The following is a 16,946-nucleotide window of genomic DNA, read 5'->3' as shown; positions in this document are numbered from 1 at the left end:
GCTCATAATTAGTAAAACAAAAAAACCCAACCTACTAAATATTATTTTCCAAAGCAGCAGGCTATGTTTTAGTGGAAATTTTTAGTCCTTTTCTTTGTATGTTTTATTGATTTTATGTATGATATTGGGAATTCATGCTATGATTTAAGATAATGGTCTTTATCGATCACTTAAGCAGTTGTTTAGCTACATAGTAACAAAATGATGCTCCCATTCACAGAATATGTGATACTGACAGCGGGGAGACCACAGTGCTTCCCTTCTTAATGTTTATTTCGTTTTTCCAAAAGCATATTCACTGCTGGAAAACAGCAACTGCAAACATTTGTGCTCTAGAAACAATCTTCCCATAATTTTCTTTGTTGCAGCTATTAGTAGCCAATTGTGATTCAGTGATACCCAGTTCAACAAACAGATGTTCCAAAGTATATTCTCTGTAGCATGAGAAGAAATATTAATGAGGTAATTGGAACTAAAAGAACATGGTGAGTATGTAGTTTGAAGTCGTGCCCTTCAGTGATTTCTTGTATTTAGTGACAAAGTGAAGTTCCAGTATTTGTGTTTAAACACCAGAGGGCAAATTTTTACAAAGGCTTCATCCTAGGTTCAGGTCTGTGAGTGCACACGATGTTTGTACTCAGGAAGGAGAAAGTTTTAGAGTGTAATTGAAAAAAATTGTCTCCCATAATTAAAAAAAACCTCCAAAGTGATGTAAAGCAGTTGGGAGGAGAGGCAACGAAGTCTAGCCTACAGTATACTTTCTTCTTTTCACCTGTTTATACATATGGTATATGGTGACCAATTCTGTCTATGAAAGAGGGCTTGGTTTTTTTAATGAATCTGTGTGTAATTAGTCCACCATCTAAGCTACGACCTAATGATTCCTATTTTACATACAGGTTGCACTTGCACTATTGCATCAGATGCAATTCATTTTCTGTTTAATTAATTTCAAAGACTCTTCAAAAAATTAAAAAAGAGACGGCACATCCTGTAAAACCTCCTTTTCAACAGACCATTTTCTCTGGTTAAGATATTATATACCAGAATATTAAGGGCTAAATTTAGTACATTGCTCTGAAACTGGGAAAAAAAAAGCAACAACTATTTCAGTGGGGTTTTGATATTGCAATCATAGTGATTTCAGACTGATTATACACAGAAATTGTGTTAAGAATCTGTTTGGCTCTGCTACAGTAAGTATAGAGTGACTTCTCTGGTTATTTCCATATTTTGAGGCATGTACGCTCCAGAGGAGTCGGTTCTGTCCTGGTGCTCTTATTGTCCATACGAGCAGAGCCCAGGTTTCTTTCTAAAGGAAATGTAAGTGTACAAGGGTGTGGGGCACCAGGGCGCCTCATTATACATCCAGCTTACTTTGCATCTGATGGCTAGCACTCAAGTAACTTCATAGGATAGGTTTGTTCCAGTGAAATTTATCTCACCCCAAAGCCATCCAATATACCAGTTCTGTGCTTGCTTTTCAGATTTTATAAAAGTTTGTTATGTCTTGGTTGAGTAGATGTTGTGCAAGGCTACAAAAAATCCTGCCACCTCTTTCTATCTGAAATACTTTTCCTGTTTCTGTATGTGCAAGTTCTTACATCAAATATGAAAGTACCAGGGGTACTATAAACAAATATGAAGAATTCTAGCAAAATCCTTCACAAAGATCTGTTCTTTGTTTACGTGTTTGTCAAACCCTCTAAAACCGATGATCAATGGCAGCAGAAGGTTGTCACAGCATCGGTGTTTCTTGATCTAAAAAAATATTTGGATTTTTTTTTTACAAGGATTTTGCATTTAGATATATGAGATATGACGAATACCCATCTTTGGACAGTCTCTGCAGCTGTGATCTGCTAATGTACTATAAGTGTATTGATTAATTCTTGTGCTTCTAGCTTCCAAATTGTTTAAACAATGGCATTGACTTCCATATTATGACCAAACAGAAATATTTTTGGTCTCACTTTCCATTTCTCTCTCTGGCCAGCCACGAGAACATTTGTCTAAAGAAGCATTTGTGGTGCAGAAACAAGAGTAGTGGATGTGAAGTTAATTTTATGGAAGGAATTTACTAAAAACAATGGAGAATATTTGGTGTCCTGCTTCCATTCTGAATAGCAGTCCAAAATATCATAGAATATCATTTAGTATCAAGAATGCTTTATGTTTTGCAATTTAAAATTCAAAGCATAGCCAACAGCTTATAAAGAATGCCAATTAGAATACTTGGGTGTAGAACATACCAGCTCAATAGTTCATCAAAATGTCAGAAGTCTATCAAAAATGTATAATGTAAAATTTAACTTTTAGATTCATGAACAACCTGGGGTTTTTTTGTCTTTTATGCGTGTACCTCATGAAAGATATTGAAGACACCAATATACTGAAATCTTTAAATCAGATACATCTGTATTGTCTTTTCTTTGATCCTGGTGTCTCTGGTCTTCTGATGATAGCTGCTACAGCAGCAGGTTGATTTATACCAGTCTTACCTGTAACTTGGACAAGAGGTAAGGACTCTGGAATTCTGGCCTATATTTTCATGCACCTCTAAAATAAAAGTTTCTCTATTTGTGGGTTATGAGGATAGACTCTTTACTGATGGAGAGTCACAAAAATTCTGTGAAAGTCATGATCATACTATCTAGATAACCTTACAGATAATGTTCAATATCTGCCTTTTTGTAACATTTTAAAGCACTGATCTTTTATATCAGTTCTAGCATATTGTACCTGAATAATAAATACTCAGACTCCCTCATTCTCCAACTAGGAAAATTGCCTGGTTTAGAACTGATTGTTCATTGCTTCTGTCGATGGAATATGTTTTTCTGATGAACTCGATACTTTCAAGGTACAGCCCAAAATATAATAATGCTTTTTAATGTCTGCTCATTGCCACGCCTGAGTGCTCTGAGCCTGCTGCAAAGAACTTTATAATAAAAAATAAAAATAATAAATAAACAAGGTCAAGATGAAATGAAATAAGCTTACTAGTGCTATTGATGTATTTAAGGACATTCCACAGTTTTTAATGTTAAAAAGGCTAAATGATGGATGCTGTAAGAAACGCCTTTAAATCATATATAAGACAAGACAGGTGGAAGAGCGGTGTTAAGAAACTCAGAGAAAGATAAGGAGAGTTTACCATGAAAAAAGATGAGTGACTAGAGGAGAGTTTGGAAGTATGAATGGAATGGGTAGAGTAGGTGAATTACCTCTGCCAGTGATTTTAAACTGAATGTCTGAATGAAATCTAGAGGTGTGGAAAGAACTGATAAAAGCTAAATTGAACTGTTACATAAAACACAACATTCCATCATATTGTGCTGCACAGTACAAATATGAAAAATACCAAGTGTGAACATACAATTTGGAGTACATGATAAGGCAGTGCTACAATCTTTTATAAGAAATTGCTGCATAGGATATGTGTTAGCTTGCAAAGGACTACGTATGTCTTCCACAAACATCTTCTATTCTGGCTTTTTTTCATGCTTCAGGCATCTAGCTGTAGCATATTTGGAGTTGTTCTCATTTGCAACTGTATGATGATGTAATCTCTCTGATAGTTATTAACTTGGCCTTAGGTCCATTTTGGCCTTATAGATCAGAAACCTGTACATTCCCTCTGTACCATGGAGTTTGGTATCATGAGTATTATTTTCTCTCTCTCCAAGAAAACCTCAAAGAAACCTCTATCATCACATGCGTATTTTCTCTGTACAGGTTACCAAGGGTGCCATTCCATTAGACATAGTGTTGTAAGTGTGTGCAAAAGCTCATTTAGCAGAAGCTGACTGTTGAGCAAATTAACTGGTGGAAGAGATTAATATTTATTCTGTTTTCCCAGCACAGCAAAAATGTTAAATATATTGTGTAGTATCAAGAAATACTTTAGGCTACAATAAACCTTCCCATTTGTGTTATCATCTTTTGGTATATATTATCCCCCAAAAATCTTTTTTGTGTGTGTATTCAAAAATAAATATCTTTAATTCATGCTTAAAGGAAAAAAAAAAAAAAAAAGCAAACATAATAGTATGGAAATATTTCCTGCTATGGTAGAAAAAATGGGCTTGCCCAGTAAAAGTTAATTTTGTTGCTAATTTTACAAGAACCTTCTTGTTCTGTCATATACACACACAGAGAAGGTAGAGAAAAAGAAACTGAAAAGCTTCACACTGTCATCACAAATCTTTTGATGGTTCTTTGATGCAGATATTTGCTAAGGATTACAATGAACATTCTTCCTATTCTGCTATGTGATTCTGTGAATTGAAGCCTTCTCAGAGCTGCATTTTGCTTTGACCAAAAAATATATCTTACATATGAAATTTTCAGTAGCTGAATTGGAAATAAGGTAAAAAAGCATCACAGATGGAATGTTAGGAGATAAAACTCAGCAGCAGGAGATATATTAATGGCTGGTGGATAATTAGCAACAACTTCATGTCTCAGTGTCACTTTTGCCATGGGATTGATGCAATGAGCCTGTTAATACTCGTTCACAGTTGGATTTTAGTAGGTATTTTGCTACAGCTGCAGCTGCAACAGCTACAGAGTGTGTGTGTGTGCAATACCATATATGCACTGTGTGCTTGGATTTGGCTGCAATGTTTTGGCTCTGCATGAGTTTTATGTTTCTCTTATTGTTTGTTATTTGCCATCCTGGAGTCAGTTTACTTCCACCTTTCCTGCTCATTCTTAGATTTGCTTGGAACAACCTTGGCTGCTGGTATGAGAAGTTTCTAATTGTAGGGCAAGAGTGCCAGTTTCCCTGTAAAGCAAGCAGTGATTGGAGTGTCAGTGAATATGAATAAGTCTATTGATTCTTTGCTATTATGTTCCTCTTTCTCTAGCGTTTCTACTATTAGAAAAACCTTCAGAAGATAAAGTGTGACTGGTATGAGAAAAAAAAGAGGTTTTGATATATATAAGGAGGAACTTTTCTAGATACACTAAGAATACTAATACATTGCAAAGGATGGGTGAATTACTTAAGCTATATGTAATAACAAACAAAATATTCACACTATAAGGTGTGAGTATTGCCTGGTCCTTTTACAGAATTGAGCTGACCTCTTGGGTGCATTGAAGGAGCCTATACCTCAATTTCTTGTGCAGCAGAATCTGAACAAGAGTAGTGTGTTTCGCTGTTCAGGCACATTCTGTTTTTTTAAAAACAGAATAGGTTAAAAATAAAAACTAGAATACTCTTCCAGAGAAGCTAAACACTTTTCCCCTAAAAAAAAAGGCAGAAAGGAGCAGCAAGCCCCCATAAAACTGAAAATAAGAAAGAAAATAGAATCATATCAAATAATGTAATATTTTTAGGATGCTTAGGAAATATATTGCAATAGAAATTTCTCTGAGTGGAACTGTGAAGAGTACAGATTTATTCTGCAAAGTATCAAAAATCTTCAGTTTCTCCATCCTGAATTCTTTCTGTAATTTTAAAGTTAATGATATATCAATAATTATTTTTATAGTTTGTTTTTATTTTACAGAAGCTAGAGGGGCAGACAAAGATTTAATTAAAAAAATGGGTAAAAAGGCAAGAAAATGAAGTATTCTAACTATCCACTAGGCTCACTGCTGATAGGCGTATCAGATGTTTATGTTGAAAGTTGGTTATCATCAGTTAATCATACTATATTCAGCCTGTCCTTAAACACTTTGGGGCTTTTAAGTTCTACAGAAGGTTAGTATAAATGAAGGAAAATCATATAACAGGTTCCATTGTACAGTAATATTAATGCTCTAGTGTTTAAATGTAAATACAAGGATTTCTAGGAAAAAAAAAAAGAATAAATCCTTGGGGATTAAATTTTCAGTAAATCAAAATTCTAGATAAATTTCCCTGCCTTATTTCCAACCATTAAAAAATATACCAGTCTGTTCTGTAAAACTACCTAGAATTTTTTGGTGAATTGTCTTGGATTTCCTACTTTTTCATAAAGTTATTGTATACCAGACTTGTTTTCTGTAATGAAAATTTCCTAAATCAAGATGGGCTGAGTGTATAATTTAATATATTGATTACATTTTTGGATGGTGAGAAAAAAAACATTTAAGAACACCTCTTTAGACAAAATTTCACGAGGACTTCTAGTATGTAAAGCTTTTGAGCATGCAAGGCTCTGTGGATGAAGAGCTCCCCAGGTATACACTGATGGGGGGACTGGAGTTGTTTGTGTCAATGGTTTGCAAATAATGGGTCTCTAGGAGAATTTAAAATTGCAGTTTTCACGCCAGTCTGTGGTGCTGTTTAGGATGAGCTGAGTTGCTATGAGGCTTGGCACTCTTCAGTGCACCTTAGGCAGCAGTTCTTATACTTCCATTGAGATTGTAACAGCTGGCCATTACAATCAATCAAGTGACATTTCAGGGGTATTTTTTCTTTAATATTAAGGAAAAAAGGAGAAATAAAAGATATTAAATTGTAACTTTTCCCAGAAAGATGAAGGAATTTGTAGCTTTACCTTTGACTGCAAAAAGCAGGCACTTGCAAAGTAAATCACAAGCTGATCATGAATTTATTTTTATATGGGACATTCCAGTATTTTCTCTTCATATATAAATGCTCTCAGTATCTTTGTAGTATCAGTTCTATGTTGGTGTTGGTTGTGTGTTACACAAGTCTTTTGCGCATGTAAGTGCCCAGCACTCAACTATAGGATGTTTGTAAACTTGCAGGGCTGAGAAGAACTTCACTAGCCAAACCATTAGATATCATGTAAATTTTCTTTGCTTTAAAAAAAGCTTTCAAAGCAAAAATAAGGTATTGGAGATATTAGAGAAGAGATGACGATTCTGAAGAGTAGAAGGGGCAGCCTTCAAAGTGGGTCAAAAAAGAGTCTTAGAAAAATCTGGAACAGTAGTATCTTCTAAGTTAAAGTTTTTGTATTCCTGAAGTGGAATAGGAAGCAAGAAAGGTTTGATTGACTCCAGTGTAGGATTCAACCACCAAAACAGTTTGTGCCTAAGTTTTTTCTGCTTCTCCTGTAGTACAGTGTGAGTTAAGTTATAATCTTTGCATAATATATTGCTTTAATGTTTTACTCTGTCTGGAGTAGCTAATCCTAGTAGTAGCTATATGTACATAATCATATGTTCCGATTATTCTATATGCAGTTAAAGTTATTAATGAAGCAGTCTTACTGGGTATTGGCAATCTGTTTATCAGAAACAAAGAAACAAAATCATGAATGTAGAGATTATAATCGAAGTGTTTAATGCAAAGCACATCCTTCCTGGAGACTGCCTAGGTAACTATGTATTTAGCTATTTTGCTACTTAAGGTCTTCAGGGATATTTAACAATTAAAGCATCTGTACCTGAAAGATCAGAGCAGGGAAAATAGTAGAGAAGCTGTAGTATGATGCAGCAACAGTGATATATCAAATTTCTTCTCTCTGTTCCTAAAGTAATGCAATTGACACTAATTTAAGTAAGACCTAAAGGACCAGGTTCAGAAAATAGTAACCACTTAAACTTCCCACCATTAGCAACTGCTACTCTTCAGGGTCAGTTCTCTTTTCAGTATATACACAGTGTGGTTTCTCCCATAAACATAAAAGAGCCTCCTCTTAGGTGAAAGATTAGTTAAGATGGTCAGGCAAAGCAGTGTAGATCAAAGCACTTTAGGAGGGTTGCAGTGAGGGATCTCTTTCCTTCATCAGACAATCGTGGTTACTTTGGTGACACTGATTTTTTTTTTTTTTTTATATTTTATTTTATTTTTTTCCACTAATAATTAAATGAATTTTATTCACCTCTTCCTTGTTCTCTTTACAGGTCATCACAGAGCATCTCCAGGATGAGCAGTCTCATCAGAAATCAGGTGAGACTGTTATGCTGACTTTGATCAACAGCAGTGAGAAACATGTTTTGGTTATTTTGTGATGTGATTGAAGCAAAGAAACATGAACAGAGGAGTGTTGCATCCTTGATCAAATGAAGCCTGGGAATAAACCCTTTTTTAGAGAAAACCACTTAAAACTTGTCCAGTCTCTTAAACATCTTATATTTCATTTGCCATAATGTTTTGGGTTTTTTTCCCTGGCCTTGACAAGTTCATAATGTCCAAGTAAATGCTGCAACAAAGTCTGTATCTCTCCTGTATCATGTACTAGTCTGCCCTTCTTCCCTTCTTTTGAGATGTCAGCTCCTGCCTTCTGCTATGCCCTTGTTGGCTACTTGTTAGATTTTCAAACAAGCACTTTTGTACTTTCTTCTGTGTTGACCCTGTACTTGAAACTTGCCATAAACATTTGAAAGCTGACTTCATTAAATTCAAGTCCTTAAAACTCTCCCTTTTTATTTTTATGAAGCCTATGAAAGAAATGGGAAGAAATATCAGGCTGGGGACATTCTGTGAATGCTGCATTTCCTACTTTCCTGGTTTCTTTGTGCACCTGCTTGCATCTCTCTTGTTCTCTTCAGCCTGATGTTCTGTTTTGCAGTCCCTGGGAAGTGACTGGATTTGTCCTCTTGCTACCTAGCACAGCAGTATTCCACTCTGTGATCTGGGGTTTCACAATGTGGTTGAAGTGCTGTTTTAATAAGTAATACAGTTAGGAACTAAGTTTTGGATATTCAGCAGGACTGTTCAAAAATTTTAGATGATTAAGATTATCAGTCTTGCTCAGAATTGGCATATGTTATGGCATTTGACTTCTTTTTTGAAGTGATCTTCTCTGTCTTTTTAAGTTGTTCTGCTTATGTTGGATAATCAAAGCTAGACTTAGGAACTTCTGTCAGAAATGAGAACAGCTAAGGTTATAGGATTCATCTGGCATAAAGACAGGTAAATTGTAAAGCCCTATCTGGAACATACTCTGAAACAGTGTTCAGATACTAGCTGAAGTAAGCATCTGTGCTTTTTCCTCTGAGACCTGCCTTTCTTTGTCTGGGTGTGAAGTTTTAGAGGTGCTCCCTTTAGCAGTCTCTTCCATGTCAGCAAAGGTGGATCCATTTCTGAGGTCCCTCACTGCCACTACACCTTTCATTATACCCTTCAAGCATGGTTTCTGCCCTGCAAGCCAGACGTGAAAGGTGGGTACTGTAACAATCTCATGCTGCTCCAAAAACTAGAATTTATGTCTAGCCTTTTGTTAGTTCTTTCGAGTTCTTTCTTCTCTTCCAGTTTGTTTTTCAGGAGTTACCTACAGGTTTGATTTGATTTGATTTTTATATTTCGTTTCCCCTAATCTGGACAAAACTTTCTTCAGGAACATAAAGCTTCCCAGACAGCTGGCAATAAAGTTGCCATTCTACAATACACAGGGGAGTTTTAAACAGAAGTTCATGATCTTCCTGCATAATCTTAATGCAGAGATAATTTGCTTTTTCAGTAGTATGAAGACTGGGGAGTGGGTTGAGGCCTCGAACAGATAAGGAATGATTTGACATCATCTACCTGGACTTCTGCAAAGCTTTCGACACTGTCCTGCATGGCATCCTTGTCATGTCATCACATTGGAGAGACATCAATTTGATAGAGGGACCACTCAGTGAATAAAGAACTGGCTGGATGGCTGCAAAGAGTTGTGGTCAGTGGCTCAGTGTCTGGCTAGAGAGCAGTAATGAGTGGTGTCCCTCAGGGATTGGTGTTGGGACCAGTCTTGTTCAACATCTTTGTCGGTGACATGGACAGTGGGATTGAGTGCACCCTCAGCAAGTTTGCCGATGACACCAAGCTGTGTGGTTTGGTTGATACGCTGGAGGGAAGGAATGCCATCCAGAGGGACCTTGACATGCTTGTGTGGTGGGCTGAAGCCAACCTCATGAAGTTTAACCATGCCAAGTGCAAGGTCCTACACCTGGGTGGAAGCAATCCCAGGCACACCTACAGGCTGGGCAGAGAGGAGATTCAGAGCAGCCCTGCAGAGAAGGACTTGGGGGTGTCGGTTGATGACAAACTTAACATGAGCCAGCAGTGTGCGCTCACGGCCCAGAAAGCCAACCTTATCCTGGGCTGCATCAAAAGGAGTGTGACCAGCAGGTCGAAGGAGGTGATCCTGTCCCTCTACTCTGCTCTCGTGAGACCTCACTTGGAGTATTGTGTGCAGTTCTGATGTCCTCAACATAAAAAGGACATGTAACTGTTGGAACAAGTGCAGAAGAGGGACACGAAGGATGATCAGGGGACTGGAGCACCTCCCATATGAAGATAGGCTGAGAAAGTTGGGGCTGTTCAGCCTGGGGCAGAGAAGGCTGTGTGGAGACCTCATAGCAGCCTTCCAGTATCTGAAGGGGGCCTATAAAGGACGCTGGGAGGGACTCTTCATTAGAGATTATAGTGATATGACAAGGGGTAACGGGTTAAAACTTAAACAGGGGCAGTTTAGATTGGATATAAGGAGGAAGTTCTTTTAGTGTGAGGGTGGTGAGGCACTGGAATAGGTTGCCCAGGGAGGTTGTGAATGCTCCATCCCTGGTGGTGTTCAAGGCCTGGTTGGACAGAGCCTTGGGATGGCATGGTTTAGTGTGAGGTGTCTCCTCCCATGGCGGGGTGGGTTGGAACTAGATGCTCGTAAGTTAATTTCCAACCCTAACTATTCTATGATTCTATGAATAGTATTCTATCAAAACTGTGGATGTCTAATGCATGTACATTCCTGAAGTTTTTGCTGGCAAATATTGTATTGCACTTGCGTACTAAGCCTTTGTCTCTCAAGCCTGATCTAGTGCTTACTAGCCTTTTCACTTTGTCAGTAATATGCAAGCTTTCTCTTAATTCTGCTGTAATTTGCAAGGACACAAAGCATGCTTGAAATTACTTACCTGACTGCGCTTTGTGTGAAGAACTCCATCCTCTCAGCTGTTATATATTAACAGTGAATTACAGTTCACTTCAATGCAATTAGACCTAATGAGGTGCACATGGAGACTATTGGGCCACCATGTAACCACATTAGATGGACTTACTAGTTGCCATTTTAATCAATTGGTTTGACCTTTGAATGCAAACAAAGCACAAAGAACTTCATGGCCCAGATACCTATTTACTTGACTGCACGGAGAGATGAGAAAAAATAGCCTCTGATTTAGAAAAGCTGTTTCTTTTGGGAATCTTTAGAAGAGAAATCCATTTTGCAAAAGTATGGTTATAATGGTTGGTCATATCATAAACACAGTTAAAATATTACCATAAATATTTCACTTTTTTTTTTTTTTTCTGGTGTGACTTGTTTTGAAATTTATGTCTTGCATCATTTGCTATTTAGTGACCAAAGGTCAAATTTCATAAGAAAGAAATTTTATCAGATTACATTGTGGTAATGGCAATGAAGCACAGCCTTATGTAACCTTGTTGAAAGTAGGTGGACTTCCAATGAGACAGTTTTTGTTTAATTATATTAAATAACTTTTTATTGTTGTGTATTAGTGAGAATATTTTCACATCATCTGGGATACACTCTTCAAGTCCTTACCAGGTGGAACTGCCATTAATGACAAAGAAATTACACAATGTCATCATTTACAGTTTTGAATTTTCATTAGGAGGAGGCTATTGATGGGGGGAGTTAAATATGGGGTTAAAACTGAGAGGGGTAAGTGTTCCGCTTCCCAGAGAAACCTTCCGAGAGTAGTAAAATGAAAAGCAGTAGAACTGTTTCTACATTTTTTGCATAGATGTAGATCTATTGCTCTCTACATAATTATTGCTCTTTCATTTATTCCCTGTTTTGCTTCTTGTGGTAGGCCCCCAGAACAAATATTCACTTTTATTGGGGAGGAGACAGGAAGGTTTTCAGAGGCCTATGAAGAGTAGCTAGAAAGTATCAGTCAGATCTTTTTCATGGATAAAACACTTACGGTTTAGCTTTCCTCATGCTATTCTTCCTCTTGTAATGTTGGACTTTCTTCCTCCCTGTGTCTTTGTGGTATATGTGTGCTAGAAGGCTGTATGCTGTTTAGGGCAGAGAGTATCTTTTTCATTTCCAGGAATTTACAGCATGTAGCACAGTGGAAGCCTGATTGCTGTGTAGAACTTCAAGCTCATTTCTCATTTTGAGTTCCGTTGAGAATCAGTTTTTATATCAGACAGGTAGCCCATGAGACCAAAATTGCCTGTTTTACGTGCCTTCTTGAAACACATAACAATGAGTGAGATATGGAACAGGGAAGAAGGTTCCCAAGCATGGATTTGATTGAAATGCCAGGACAGCCTGTCCTGTACAAAGGCACATACATATAGAGGCAAGAAAGCAAGAGAAAAATAGGTAGACGTAGTCTTCAGGAGATGGGAGACATGTCTGTGAAACTCTCTATGTCAAAAATATTCACAGGCAGGCTGTAAAAGGTGAGTCTCTCTAATTCCCATTCTGCAGCAGAGTTTGGTTTCTGTCTTACCTTCCAGAATAAATTTTGTATTTGTCATAATGAAGACTATTAAAAAAAAAATGGGGGGGGGGGGGGGGAAGGGAGGTAATTTGGTAATTTTTAGAAATTCAAGGTGATTACTAAATTAATTAACATACAGTAAATACATATATATTTTTACATACAGATTGCAGTGGTGGCTTGGCTGTATTACACATAATGTGGATCGGCCCAAAATGTTTGGGAAGTGTACCTACCTAGTATTTCTATTGTTAAACCCTTGCTAATTATGGCCTTCTTCCTTGGAGAGTAAATAGTTGCCATTAATGGCTGAAATGGTTCTCATTAGTCATTTCCAGGAGACTGAAGTGGCTCATTTTTATAAATCTCTGGTATATTTGAAAATTATTGTCTTACAACTTTCAGAATAACTTCTGCACCACCCCTTCTGAGAGGACATGAGTCAGATGTGCAAGCTAACAGGAATCTAGATATGAATTCCTGGTTATGAGTCACACTAAGGAACAATGTCTTGATCCTTGCTTGAAATTGCAAGCATGTAAACTTCCTTTTTCCTATTGTGCTTAGCTTCTAAATGAGAAAAGTCCTTTTGTACTTTAGTTAAAAGAAACATCATAAGAAACCATGCTTTATTCTAACTGTGTGTAAGTTGACAAGGAAAGATAAATTTTGTGGTAATTAAATAAAGTAACAAGCATTTTATAGAAGGTGTCAAATTAGACATAGGGCCTTTATTTGCATGTGTGTATATATATATGTGTAATTTTGTTTAACTCTGTTTCTGTTACTAATGCATACTCATCTAAATACATTCAAACCCATCTTCTGTTTCTACATTAGTGATTTTTCCTTTTCAAAATAAATACCTGGGCACATGAAAAATGTGGAAATCCTGTCAGCTGATAACAGATATAATTATTAATGGATTCTATAGTCCACTGATAATTGATGAGTGCATGAAGCTTTTTTAGTCATGCTTATGGAACTTTTATACTAGTACCTGCATGTCATACGATCTGTTCTCTATATGGTTACTAAAATATGAACTGATGTTATAGTTTAAACATTTTTCTGTACCTAATGAAGACTGTCTGATGTTAAAATGAAAATGAGTGCATCCTGAATTATATTACCTGGGTGAGAAATACTGGTAGCCTACAAAATAAGCATCTTCAGGATCTATGCTTGCCACTGTGCAATGACTTGAAATGCTGTACCTAGAAGTTATAACCTAGATTACAAATGCTTTCAATTACCTGTTTTATGGATTCTTTAACTGTGCTGTGAAGTAACTGGAATGGATGACTGCACCAAAATTGATCTCCTCTAATGTTGCCTTTTCTATACAGTTGAAATACATTACTGTTTTGGTATAACTGTACTTGACCTTCTTCTGTTATTTTCCTACTGAGAAGTAAAATGTAAGTGAATATAGAGTAAGTATTACTTTGTGTGGACTGGGTTGAGATCTAAGCTTGTAAAGGATTTAAGGGTAAACAGGCAATTGTCAATGTGCAAAAAAATTCACATTGACTTGACTTGTATTTGAACTCCCTTCCTTTTTCTTTCCAAAGGTTGGTTGATGTCAAAGGCCATCTGTTTCCTGTAGCGCAGAGACACGTAGACATTGAGAGAACAGAATTTTAATATGTTCAGTAAACTGCAATTTAAATGTTTGTTTCAAGAATCTGAATAGTTTCAACATTGGAATTTTGAGTGCACTGATTTTCTGCTTGTTTGCATTTTAAGGTCTGAGTGTTTGATTATTTCAAAGTAATGAAGTATGGCACAGTCTCACTATGCCTGTACTGGCGCCATTTCAGGCTTGTTGAGGATACCCAAATCTCAGATACCATTTGAATGAGGGACACGGATCTGGTGTGAACCATATCATTCCTTAGGAGGACTTTCTTAGTAGAAGGTAAGGAGTGTTCAACTGAACCTCCTACCATTTTGTTTCACAGGTGTATATAATAAACAGCCTTTGTGTTACAGCTAGCTCTTTTACTCTAGAAGGCTTGGCCATTTTGAGAATCCATGTCATTAACCTCTCAATTTCACATCAGCTGAGATGTTCTTCAGTCTGAGTGGAGCTGTTCCTGTATTTAAATATGCTTTGTTAAATTTTGAACTCTCAAGAAACAAACTTCAGAGGAAGTATGTCTGATACCATACCAAGTACCCACTACAGCTACAAAATAACTTTATGAATATGGTGTTAAACTAGATTAGTTTACTTATGCTTGATTTAGCTTTGTAGAGTGCACTGGGGCACTAGAAAATCAAAACGGCTGATTTGAAACTAAATCAGCAGAGGAGAAATTTGATGATGAAAGTGGATCTTACACTGCTTATATTAAAAAAAATCTTACCAAAGCCATGAAGGAGTCCTGGGACACTCTGCTTCATTAAGATAAACAAGAACAGAACTTCCTTTTTTTTCAGTCTCTAGAAAATCTATTTGGCTAACAGATATATCTAATGCATATATCATTCTGACACACTATTGCTTTAGTAACTTTTACAACATAGAAGACCAAGGACACTTTTAAAGTATTGGTAGTGTTACTTTAAAAGGTGGAGGATTTTTGTGATTCTGTTTGGTGTTTTTGTTTGCTTTGGAGAAGTTGTCATTACCTGTTTCATTTCCATTTATAGACCTACATAGAGTATATGACATGATTTTAAAGGGATTTTTTTTTTTTAAAGTTATAGAGTAATATGAAGTAATTGCTAGGTCATCTTTGTGTCTTAAAAGTTCAAATCTCACAGGTAAAAGTTTTTCTATTGTTACAGAAATATGTTTCTCAATAAATTTCTATGATTAAAGATACTGCACTTAGGCTTCTTGTGTCTTGGCTGCTTTCACTGTTTTGATTAGAATTAGAGAATTTTTAGTATTGCTGAAGTGCAAAGCAGTGGTGCACATGTACTGATTATTATATATCCTTTATTGTCAGATATGATTTAGTTTTTCATATTCCTTATCTAATACTTGAGGCTAAGATAAAATTTTCAAAAGGAAAATGTTGTCCTCTTAGACACTCAAAGTGTTTTTACGTCATGTGTATAAAATGTGACCTGTCACTGTGCTTCACCATTAATATTAAAACTTTTTACTCATATGCAACATAAAACTGTATAATTAAATAATATGGATAATGGATGGAAAATTTGCCAGAATTGTTATTGTTCTGGTGCTGTTATTTGTTACGCTGTTTGTTTGGTGGGTTTTCTATGTGGAAATAATAATACAGAATAATACTTCAGGAGCATTTGCAGAACAGCAGCATTTTGGCTTCAAACCCAATTAGAACAAAAAGCACAATAACACATTATAATATAAATCTGACATGTAGTTTTCCTTCAGGAGATATTCAGTTTTTAGTTTTAAACAAGTCCCTTAGAAGCTTTAGGGTTCTTAGGATGCCTAGAGTCAATTTTGAACAATTTTGCAACTTACTACAGGGAATCTTAATTCAAATTCAACAAAACACTGAAAGAGGTAGTGCTTTGGGGTACTTAACTTCCTCAAAGGACCATCAGTGTGAAACCTCAGGTGGGGAGAAATAACATGTAAATAAAATATGTCAATCTAAAAACATGGTAAATAGCAAGAATAGCTCTCTTCTTAGGGAAGAAAAATTGTGTTTCACATTGTCAGGACATATAACTATCCACTGTGATAGAAAGCAAAATTACTAAAATGCAATGTTTCACTGTGAGAGTGGGATAAAAGTCTTCTATATTAGAAGAGGTTGAATTATTAGTTGCAAATACCAGATCTAACTGCCAGATTCTTATCTGAGAGACATTCTGCCAGACGTTGCCTTTAAGTCTTTGTTCCCCAAGGAAGTACTTCCTTTAGTACTTCCAAAGAAAGTACTTAATGATATGGGTGGGTAATTTTCATTTTTGTCGGTTTTTAGCATTGGATGCTAATGATGGCATGTGACTCATTGCTTAAGTTACATTGTGGTGTTCTGATCTGTGGCAAACTGTATGACAGCTTTTAAGCTAGAAGACCACAAATGATGTATTGAGAGCTCTCATGATTAATTTAGGCAGAAAAAAACTAAAATTAAAAAATAAATTTCTGTCACTTGCAGACTCTGTTGGTGGTACTAAATGTTTGGCTGTATGCTCATGATTAACAAATTATTTCACACTGAAATTAGTAGTAGAACCACCTCACTAGATGTATCTAGAAAACTGAGCACCATATTTTTATTAATATTCAATAGTCCTGCTCTTCTGTGGATGCTGCTCTTTCAATATAATTCTCCAAAAGATATGTAAATATCACATGGTCATCTTCTTCCACTTCCATTAGCAGATTTGGGTTTCTGAACTTATCAATTAATTGTGGTGATCTAGTTACATAATAGAATACATTTGATGTATGAAGAGTTTTGAAAATAACATATTTCATCAGGAGGTACCAGAAAACTACTATTTTGTCCCAAAATTCCTATTTTCTATGTAATGGTACAGTTGTTACACTGACACGTCATACGTGTAAGAATTTAGACTAGCTTAGTGTTATTACTTTTTTAACTGTGTACTCCAATTACTCTTATGCA

The 16,946-nt window shown here is 36.3% G+C and overlaps 1 long non-coding RNA gene across 2 annotated transcripts in view; it reads left to right on the top strand.

Moving 5' to 3' along the window:
- LOC133207866 (uncharacterized) overlaps positions 1–16,946 on the top strand; it is a 268,931-nt gene that overhangs the window by 62,912 nt on the left and 189,073 nt on the right. For both annotated transcript variants that reach the window (XR_009724190.1, XR_009724189.1), the window contains exon 2: positions 7,810–7,855. This is a non-coding gene — a long non-coding RNA (uncharacterized LOC133207866). The remainder of the gene's footprint in view (positions 1–7,809; positions 7,856–16,946) is intronic.

This window comes from Neopsephotus bourkii, unplaced genomic scaffold, assembly GCF_033783945.1.
Source record: "Neopsephotus bourkii isolate Nb327-2 ecotype Australia unplaced genomic scaffold, CSIRO-AGI_Nbou_v1 NB_234, whole genome shotgun sequence".
Classification (NCBI taxonomy): Eukaryota; Metazoa; Chordata; class Aves; order Psittaciformes; family Psittacidae; genus Neopsephotus; species Neopsephotus bourkii.
This window is presented reverse-complemented; position numbering and strand designations above follow the sequence as displayed.